The following is a 10708-nucleotide window of genomic DNA, read 5'->3' on the forward strand; positions in this document are numbered from 1 at the left end:
GAACAGGCCCCTCCACGGCTGCCCAGGCTGCCTGGTTCCTCCTGCCTCTGCTCTTGGTATGGGGGGACAACACATCCTTTGACCCAGTGATGCAGGCCAAATAAAGCAGCTGAGGTGGAATGGAATCCCCCGTTTATTCTCTTCCAACCCAGGGAGGTAGGGGACACTGCTGTATACGAGGAAGTCCGGCGAGGAGTGCCGGGCGAAGGATGTCGGCCTTGGCTCTGTTTCTTCTCAGAAATAGCTTCAAGCAGGATGGCAATTACCCTCATCATGGAGCAAGATGGGGTAGTGATTAAAGAAAGGCAGAGTTCAGGCATTCCTCCCTGGGCTGAATTTAGCTACCTCAGCCATTGTTTTCCAGCCTCCCGGCATAGAGGGGCTGCTGGGCATTCTGGTTCTCCCATTCCATTTCCCAGAGCCTGGTTCTTTGCAGCAGAGTTCAGAATGACTCGAGATGCTGCTCCCACTACTGTATTATGACTGCTAATCAAGGATTATAGGAGCTACTATTTATTGAGCACCTGTTACATGTCAGACACCAGGCAGGGTGTTTTTTGTTAGTGTTTATATCCTTATCGCATGTTCTACCATAGAGGTGCTGTTACCTCCTCTTTATAGATGTAAAAACTGATGCTTAAAGAAATTAAATGACCTCTCCAAGGCCACACAACTAGGAAATGGTAGACGATGGCTTCAGATCCACGGTCTCACGGTGGAGACTGTATTACCCTCCATAATTTAAGAAGAGTTTTGCTTCCTAAAAGAGTGAAGAATGGATGGGGTGAAGACAGTTCGTCACCTGGAGATGTCAGAGCACGCTGCAAGGCCGAGGGGGCTGGAGAAACTATGGCCTAGGCATTGTGCTAGGGCTGCTACAAATATTTAGGCTTTTCTAGTCTCACCCCTCCAATGCCATCCTCATGACGGGAGCGCCTCCGAAGATGCTTTTGGTAAAACACGGTGCAAGCAAACTTGATGACAGCCCACCTTGCTTTAAAGGCATGTCTTTAAAGCAAGAGCTCTGGTCTTGAAGGAGTGTAGTTCTCGGCCTCAAGTCCACTGATTACCAACCAAATGAACTTGGGCAAGTCATGTCACTTTGAGTCTATTTCCCATCTGAAAAATAGAACAGGAATTCCAATTCCTGTTCTGCTGACCTCACAGGGTAATTATGAGGATCAAACAGGACCATACATGTGAAAATGCTTTCTTAACCTTTAAGTCCTATGTAAATATAAAGAATGTGTTACTCCTCTGATTAACCAATTCCAATGTCATGTAAATATCACTATCAGGAAATTGTCTCCTGCCCCAGAGACGTTGCAAAGGTTTTATTGCTTTTCTTTTTAAAGAAAGGTTTGATGGCTCAGTTAAGGCCATAGGATTTTGTCATTTTCAGAGGCCACACTATTTGCGTATGATTTGCATGCATTTGCATAATGGATTCAAAAGACTCACTGCAAGTGTTTAAGAGTAAAAGAAAATAAATGAGTATGAGTGACCTTCTGCCACAGCATTCAAATCAAATATTCAGGGCATAATACCCTGAAATATGAAATAGATTAAAATTTAAACTATTGCAAACAGATGGGAAGATAGGTTTTAGAGTTCAAAGGCAAGAATGAAACCCTTATTTGGTACCAGGTTGTAAAGAATCACATGCTCTTAAAGGTCACCCCATCCAAATGATTTTCATGCCTGAATTCTTTCCTCCACACCCTTTGCCCCACCCCTTTCCACAGACAAAACATATACACTACATTACCTCCCAGTCTATTCTGAAATGCTTCAGGTGACAGAAAATTTACTGTCCCCCAACAAATTGTTTTGGCAAAGTTTGACTGTTTAAAACCTAAACCACCAAAACACTAAAGTCTTCCCTCCAATGATCTTCCTTTCCTCTGGCCAACAGAACAAGTTCAAGCCCTTATCTATTGCTGGTCCTTTAGCTATTTGACAGTAGTTAAGATGTCTCTGAATCATCCCCTTCCCAGGTTAAAAATCTCTAGTTCCTCCAACTGTTACATTCCTGCATGCATCCGAATCCCTTACAGTCTATCTGAATATTTTCCAAATCTCCCAAGGAAAGCAGTGACTTGGATTCTAGTTCTAGCTTTGCCATTAACTTGTGAGTCACTGGCAAGGTCCTTCTGTGTCTTAATGTCCTCATCTGTCAAATGATGGAGTTAGACTAGCTCATCTATAAGGCACTTTTCAAAACAGCGATTTCCATTTTACTTATGTAACTGATTGGCTTGAGCCAATAAAATGGATTTGTACTTGCTATTTGTTGACAATGACTCTTTCTTACTCCAGGTGGGTTTGCCCCTTCTTGGCAAATATAAAACAGAGAGAGGTTTGGGTGGAGTGGTGGACGTCACGATTGCTGTGATCCCAACCAATTCACAGAGCCATTAAGGGATGGAACTGCTGTCCCCTATTTTAAGAGCCAGTTCTTGAAGATATGGAAAGAGAAAGGAGAAGGTGAGAAAAGGCATTAGAAACTCATTTATCTCTATGGACCAGTAACCAGGGCAGTTACTGCCCCATGTTCCCATGTCTTCATCCATTGGGTGAGCTGCCACCTCATGGGTGACTTCCCAGAACTGCCCACTTTCATGTCTGGGAGGCCCATGCCCTCAATTTCTCATGTTTCCATTTGATTATAGTCTGGGGGAGTGACTTGGGATCCTAGGATACCTTGGATACCTTGTTTGCCTCTACAAGCCCTTTCTTTGCTACAACCCAAGGGCTAATATGCCTACTTTCAAGGGTTTACAAACCAAAATATGCTTCTGTCTTCCAACTTTAGTGAAGAACTAGATGCTTAATTTCCATCTACAGCTTATGGGCACCAGGTGGTGTACAGCTGTCCTATCTTTTCTTTTTTCTCTCTTGTACATTTAGTTTTTGTTCTGCTTTTGGGTCATGCCTGCCCTTCCTCCCTGGTTCCTCCCCCGCCCCCAGATGGCTAAATCTACTTGCATCTAAAATTCTACTTAAACTTGAATATTGTAATGCATCTTATCATCAATTTTATGCCTTTTTGTTGTATTTCTCCATATTTGTTTATTTTACTAGACCGTTAAGGTTCAGAGCAATGACGTCCAGAAGTAAAGTCCTCTTTAAGTTCTCCCCCACTCTCTCCCAGGGTTTCCTGGTGTGCTGCCTGTGGGCCCATTAGATCAGAGACCTCAAGGCTTCTCGTCATGCTCTACGCCTTTGCCTTTCGGTTGGCGGCTCTTGTGACGTCCCCAAGCTAGACAGAGCCCCTTCCTCACCTGGAGAGGAGACATGGCTCTTCTTACCTCGTGCTCGAGTTCAAGCTCATTGTGTTGATGGCCTCGCCATGCCACCCTTGATCCTCTTGCTCCAGAACTGCCCGTTTCTCTATGCTGTGGTTGATGGCTCTGTTGTCACCACCACCACCACCATTAACCAAGCAGGCACCGTGTCTTCACATGGTCTGTGAACCCGAGTTCCTGGGACTTCGCTTCTCCTCCACGAAAATGCCCCAGGCCTTTTCACATCTCAGAGCCCAGGCCTCCTTGGCCTTTGTTCTCAGAGAAAGGGGGAGTTCTTCTTGCCCAATCCAGGGACAGTTTGCATATCCTGCCCCAGGATTCACGCCTTTCCAAGATTACTGGTATCAGAAATAGCCACTCCCTGGAATTATAACCACTTAAACTGGATTTAAAAGTTATAGCATTTTAAGTTTATAACCATTTAAAAACAGATGTTTTAAACTCACATTTCCCCAAATCTAGGTTTCATTATTATCTGTGGTCATCTGGTTACACATATGGTTCTGGAAATATGTGTAATATATAAGAATATTTATCAAGTTTTAACTTCCAATTAACCATAATATCAGTGCCATTTAGTAACTTTTCTTTCATCTGGTATGTCTTATAAAGGCATAAATGTTAAAGGCATCCTTAGGGTTTTTCTCTCAAGCTTTAAATGAATATATTAACAGGCACTGGGATACAGGGACTAGGGAATAGGACTGGGAATTGGGATTCCAAGATAAACCCTTAACTCTGAAATAAAGTGGTCCTAATAGTCATACATTAATATTAGAAATTTTCAAACTAAAACTAAGCTTTAAAATAATCTAATCCAAGCCTGTCGTTTTTTTTTTTTTTTTTAATTTAAGCATGTAAAAGAACAACATGAGCCTGACATTCCCAAGAGCTGAGATTATTCATATTCATATTATTAGTAAACCATTTACTTTCAGCCCTTCTGGAACATTTTTCACATCCTGTCTCTTGTCAGGCTTTTTACTGTGAGCATCATATTAAGATTAAATTCCTTTGCCCTTTACAGTGAAGCATAGGAGGAAAGTACTTGCTGAACTAGCAGAGAGGGAAGAGACAATTTTGGTAAATGGCAGGATGGCATCCTTTCTTTATTCTAGTGAACCCCAGAAAAGTCCCATTGGTATGAGGGGAGGCATTAGTTGGAGGTGAGATGGTGGTGGTTTGAGGGGAGCTTGGAGCTTTTGTTCAATTCCTCTACACCACATGCAACACTGACTTCCTCGTGGGAGTAGGATTAGCAGCAGAAAGGAGTTCAGCAGCCTTTATGGGTTTCCATCTTCAGACTCAGCTACTTGAGTGTGACCTTGGACAAGTCATTAGCCTCTCAGAGTCTCCCCTTCTTCTATAAAAGAGAAATAGCATCTGTCCTGCTTACCTCTCAAGGGTGCTTGTGATAGAAGGGTAACCCGTAAAGGACTATGGAGAATAATTTATTATTTTTTTTTTTAAAGATTTTATTTATTTGAGAGAGAGAGAACAAGAAGGGAGAGGGACAGAGGGAAAGGGAGAACTGGGCTCCCTGCAGGGAGCCCGACGTGGGGCTCAATCCCAGGACCCTGAGATCATGACCCGAGCCAAAGGTAGACCCTTAACTGACTGAGCCACCCAGGCGCCCATAATTTATTACTTCTAACATAAGGAATGTGTGGGTGCCCAGGCTGGTTCGTCACCCCCATTTCAGGCCTCTGTTTCTAAGAAGCAGGTCCTCCGAAGGCAAAGTAAAGCTAGGAGCAAAACTAAAGAAGACTCCTTAGAAAATATATGCAAGGAACCCTTACTAGGAAGGAGCCAGGTACTCTTAGAAGCACTTGACATGCATATTCTCAAAAAAATCTTCACAACAACCTATCAAGGAAGTTCCTGTTGTTATCATAAATTTATAGGCGAGTAAACTGAGGCCAGAGTGGTTTAGGGATATGCTCAGTGTCACAGGTCAGAATGTGGAGAATCCATGACTCCTCATGGGCTCCACCTGATCCCAGAGTCACGCTCTTGCACCTCACCACACTGCCTTTCCAGAAATTCCCTTGCTTGTAACAGAAAGAATTCCAGAACCACAACCATGTGGTAGGAAACTTGCACAGTGTGTCTGTCCCAGACACTCAGGCTCCAATCCGAGCCCTCCCAGTTAGCTGTTGTGTGCAGGGATTCTTCTGGCACTTATTTGACAACCACATTTTCAGAGGATGGAGAGTGTGTTTGGAAGAGATGTCAGCCCTAGAAATTTAATCAGCTGGGCTGAAAGCAATCAAGATGCCATCTGGACAGACTCTGACTTCCTGCCCAGAAGATAAAGACATCTGGACCTAGTAAATGCCAAGGACATGCTGACTTGGTCCCCAGGCCTGTGGGCTGTTCCTTGCTTCACACAGATGCATTTTCTTAATTGTGCATAATCTACAGCTCTGAGTCACTGCTGGGGCCGCTGAAGGCCCAATGCTATTGACCACCAAGGGCTTCCTTGCTCACAACCAGTGACTACTGTGAGCTGCAGTTGACTTTCCACTGCGAAGGAGATGGATTGACTGCGAAGGCCACTGTAAATAGTCCTCTTTAATGATGGAGCAGGAGGTGGCTGCCCCAGGCCCCATTTATTGTTGCGATTGGGAAACATCATGGCTGCCGATTGGTAAGTAGGGCCAAGGGGAAATATTTATACAAACAAAGAAGCTAATTAAGGGGGCTCACCCGGTTTGCCTGCCCAATCTGTGACTACTGCTGCCACCTCCTGTGAAGGAGGCTGTCTCCAATCACATGAGTTCTTGAGCAGTCAGCCTGCACGGGGGTGCCCAGGGTGGAGGATGAAGGGCTTTGGGGAAGAGCTGAGGAACTAGGAATAGAAGGTTAAGATTCTGCACAGAGAGCTTTTCTTGTGGCGACATCTGAACGCTTGCACATGTCTTTAAACACGTTTCTAGAGCTGGCTTGAATCTCACACACCAGCTTCTGTCTATGTTAAAGCATAGCTCGCATCTCCAAAAAGCGCCCAAAGCAACATGGCCCGGCTGGAACCAACCTCTCTCCCCTTTTACTTCCCCAGAGAGTCATTGTTTGTCCCGAATAGATACCCTGATTACACTCCAAATAGGTCTCTCTTAGGTCCTGCATAGTTGGAACATATTGAAGGTTTTTGGTTTGGGGGGGAAGGTTTGCTAGTGTGGGACAATTTGCCTTTGGAGTGCTTTATTTCAAAATAATGAAAAATATTGTGTTTCTAAGTGTGTACTGAGTTACTCTGGGCTGTAACCTACAAAACAAGACAAAGCCAACCCCAATCACAGGAATTCATCAGTTCAGAGAGAGAGTGGGTCAAAGCCCTGCAGTCGTCTGGACTCTGTGCTCAGGGAAATGCCTCTCCGTTCTTCTCCTTCGTGTCGCTTACACAAGCCCTTACTTCCATGCCAACCAGGGAATTGCCACTTCTCTCGTACTTCGTTTCTGAAAACCTTTTTCTTGCAGTTTGTCTGTTTTGTTGGCGTTCAGTTCTTGCTTCAATTATCTTTATCTCTAACTTTTCTTCCTCTTGGATTTTTATATTCCTTTCTATTTTTGAGCCTCATCTTTAGTTACAGCTTTTCATCATACTAGCACCCCATTTATCCCTTACTCTTCCGAACGTTTTTTCTGTAGGATCATCATGTGTCTTGGTCTCTGGAAGGCCCGGGCAGCACCCATGTGTTTTCTCTCCATAGGTCCCCATTCCTCCAAGACCCTGTGGGGTTGTCCAGATGCCTGATCAGGTCAGCAGCCAGCACAGTTGCAAAGGAAAAGGCTCGAGCTTCCTCCACTTCTGGGGCTGGGACCCCGTGGTCAGCTGAGCCTGGCCAGTGGGTTGTGCCTGGCTGGAGGGAAGTCAGGGAGTAGAGCGCCCTGAATACCTGAGATGCACCATGCCCCCAGCCCTGACATTGACCGACATGGTAGGCAGTTCACCTCCAAGATGGTACACATTTAGCTTTTGGCTTTTTCTTTCAAATGAGATGCAAGCATGTGGAACCTGTGGGGAAGAAAATAGGAAGCCAAGAACTGGCCTTGGGATTTTCAACAGGAGAGAGAAAATCCATTTTGTATTCTTGCATAAACATAGGCTGTGAAGATCAGCCATAAATAAACATCAAGGTTAGAGAAAAAATGTCTTTACATGGAGATGCAATCAAACTTCCAATCCCAAGGCCAAGAATGGGAAAATTGTGATTATAGCTTCAGTTCTAGCATAGTCTTCCTCTTTGCAACACAGTTCCTTCCCATTGCAGGCTATTAAGAAACAAACCAAAAAAAGGGATGAAGAAGAAAGAGGAAATTCTAAACTTTCCTTTTCACTTTCTAAATATAGTTTAATTCATTTTAAACAAATCTACCATAAAAATTGGAATTTGTTACACTGATGAAATGGAAAGATTTATTTTAACAAAGGACTCAGTTTATCCATGACTGCACCTCACCCTCCTTTAAACTGTAACCAAATCTAGTGCATTTTTGGATGACCTGATTTTTCAGAATTTAACTACTCTTGTATCTGCTGTGTAAAGTGAGGCTGACTCGTAGCTTTGAAACATATGCATGGTAAGTATTCAAGAGCCAAGAATAAACAAAGCACATGACAAACAGTTTGCTTCGTATGAGCCAATAATGTCGGAGCCACTGCAGGAATTGTCTTAGAGCTAGCCCAAGCTGTGGTTTTCTGAGAAAGATGTGAAGCCTGAGCAGGGGCTGCGCATCCAGAGAAGTCAGCTGTCACGTCAAAATGTGCTGTTAGGAATGACTGAGCTACCACCGCCCTTAAGACCTATGACAGTTTGCTCTGCACATGCCAACCGAGCATCAGGCAGTTTTTTCTGCATGAGATGGAGCAGAAATCTGGATCCCTGAGGGTTTGGGTGCTTCCCAGGGCAGGAAGTGGCCCATTCCCAACCCAGAAATCTACCAGTAAAACAGCCTGACCATGGTTCACAGTTGCAGAAGAGATGTACCTTTTGTTGGCTTGTCACTTTTTCTTTATACTTTCAACTGCAAAATTGGGATGGGAAGTATTTTTGCTTTTTAGTTTTTTAAAAAAATTATGACTTAGAATGCCAACTCTTTATCACCTTCATAAGGAAGTTGAAAAAAAGGTATTAGAAAATAATAATAGTATCTAGCACATAAGGGCTTATTATGGCCAGGTACTGTTTTACATACTTCACAGATATTTTTTTCATTTAATCTTTATGACTACACTCTGAGTAGTCATTTCTGGGTAAAGAAACACAAGGAAGCTAAATAAATTGTTCAGGGTCATTCAGGGATGTGTAGAGCTTGAACCTAAGGAGTCTGGCACCAGAGAGAAAACAGGAGAAGGAAGGTGACAGGGAAATCTGAAGAAGAGAAAAAACAGTCAGAACAACCAGCTTTTCCCAATGCTTTGAAGAAATCTTTGAACTCTGTTCTCTGCTCCCCCTACTCCCTTTGACAATCCTCTCTTAGGACAGGATCTGAACTGAGACCAGTGCCCCTGAGAACAGAGAGGGATCCAGCTTTAGAAGTGGGGGATTGTATGCAGAAAAGGCTCTGGGTGAAATTTGAAAGACCCTGCCCAGCCACCCTGTCTCCCCAGGACTTGAATCTGCTGTCCCTTTGGGCTAGAAATGAAAAATGCCCATTTGGTCAGGGTGTCATGCGTAAGAGTGGAGCAAGGTAGGGGAATGCCAGCCCACTGCTCTGTGACACTTCCTCCCTTCGCCCAGGTCAGCCTCATTCCCTAGCCACTTTCTTGTCCTGTGTTCTCCCAGTCCCCCATGTCATCTTATTAAACAAAAAGCCCATTGCATAGGCGAACTTGACACATCCTTCTGAACAACAGTGCTCAAGAGAAACAATGGGAACCACCTAAGTAATTTTAGATTTCCTTGTAGCCCACTGTTATGGACCACATGTTTATGTCTCTTCAAAATTTATATGTTAAAGACTGAATTCCGAATTTGATAGTATTTGTAGGTGGGGCTTTTGAGAAGTCATTAGGTCATGAGGGGGGAGCCCTTGTGGTGTGATTTGTGCCCTTTTAAGAGACATAAGAGAGATGATCTCTCTCTGCACCAAGTGAAAATAGGGTAAGAAGGTAGCTGTCTCCAAACCAGGAAGAGGACCCTCACCACATCCTGAATCTGTCACACCTTGATTTTAGACTTCCCAGCCTCCAGAGCTGTGAGAAGTAAATGTTTGTTGTTTAAATAAACCAGTTAGTTGATGGTATTCTGTTACAGCAGGCTAAGATACCTACATTAAAAATATTTAAAAACTAGGTGAAATTAATGCTAGTAATGTATTTTAGTCTAATATATCAAAACATTATATAAAATTCCATGCAATGTAAAAATCATTGTAGTCAGTGTAAAATATTAACGAAATACTTACCTTCTATTTTTCATATTGTGGATTTTACACTTACACCACATCTCAATTTCACAGTACATTTTCTTTTTTTTTTTTTAAGATTTTATTTATTTATTTAACAGAGAGAGAATGAGAGAGAGAGAGCACATGAGAGTGGGGAGGGTCAGAGGGAGAAGCAGGCTCCCTGCCGAGCAGGGAGCCCGATGCGGGACTCGATCCAGAGACTCCAGGATCATGACCTGAGCCGAAGGCAGTCGCCCAACCAACTGAGCCACCCAGGCGCCCCTCACAGTACATTTTCATTGGAAATTCTTGGTCTGTATTAATTTTTTTTAAAGATTTTATTTATTTATATGACAGAGAGAGACACAGTGAGAGAGGGAACACAAGCAGGGGGGGTGGGAGAGGGAGAAGCAGGCTTCTGTGGAGCAGGGAGCTGCATGTGGGGCTCAATCCCAGGACCCTGGGACCATGACCTGAGCCGAAGGCAGACGCTTAACGACTGAGCCACCCACGTGCCCCCTTGGTCTGTATTTAGATTTCAGAAAATTTATAGTTGAAAAGGGTTCAACTTGGGATTGACATACCCAAGTGATTTTAAGCATAACTGAAAGTTTTTCAATAATTGAAATAGAATATCAGCTTTTATATTTACATGAATTAAAGAAAATAAAATTAGATATTAGTTTCTCATTTGCACTAGCCACACTTCAAGTGCTCAAGAGGTCCATGTGACTAGTGCCTACCTTACTGGACAACATAGTCTTAGAGGCTAGAGATACGTGAAACTAAATAACCATGGGTTAATCAGTTCACAGTGATCTAAACAGTGACCTAAAACCATCAGTATTTACTGTTCTTCTTCTGGCTCGTCACATGGGCACAGGAAACTCCCTGGGCAGGCCAGGAAGTTTGGTTTGGGGCACCCGCTGGTATCTGATTAGTTCCTACATCCTATCCAACAATTGGCAGTTATTTTGCAAATGTAAATCCTGCCACCTAGTGACTAC

Source organism: Mirounga leonina, unplaced genomic scaffold, assembly GCF_011800145.1.
Source record: "Mirounga leonina isolate KUSES-001 unplaced genomic scaffold, KU_Mleo_1.0 Mir_168, whole genome shotgun sequence".
In the NCBI taxonomy this organism is placed as follows: Eukaryota; Metazoa; Chordata; class Mammalia; order Carnivora; family Phocidae; genus Mirounga; species Mirounga leonina.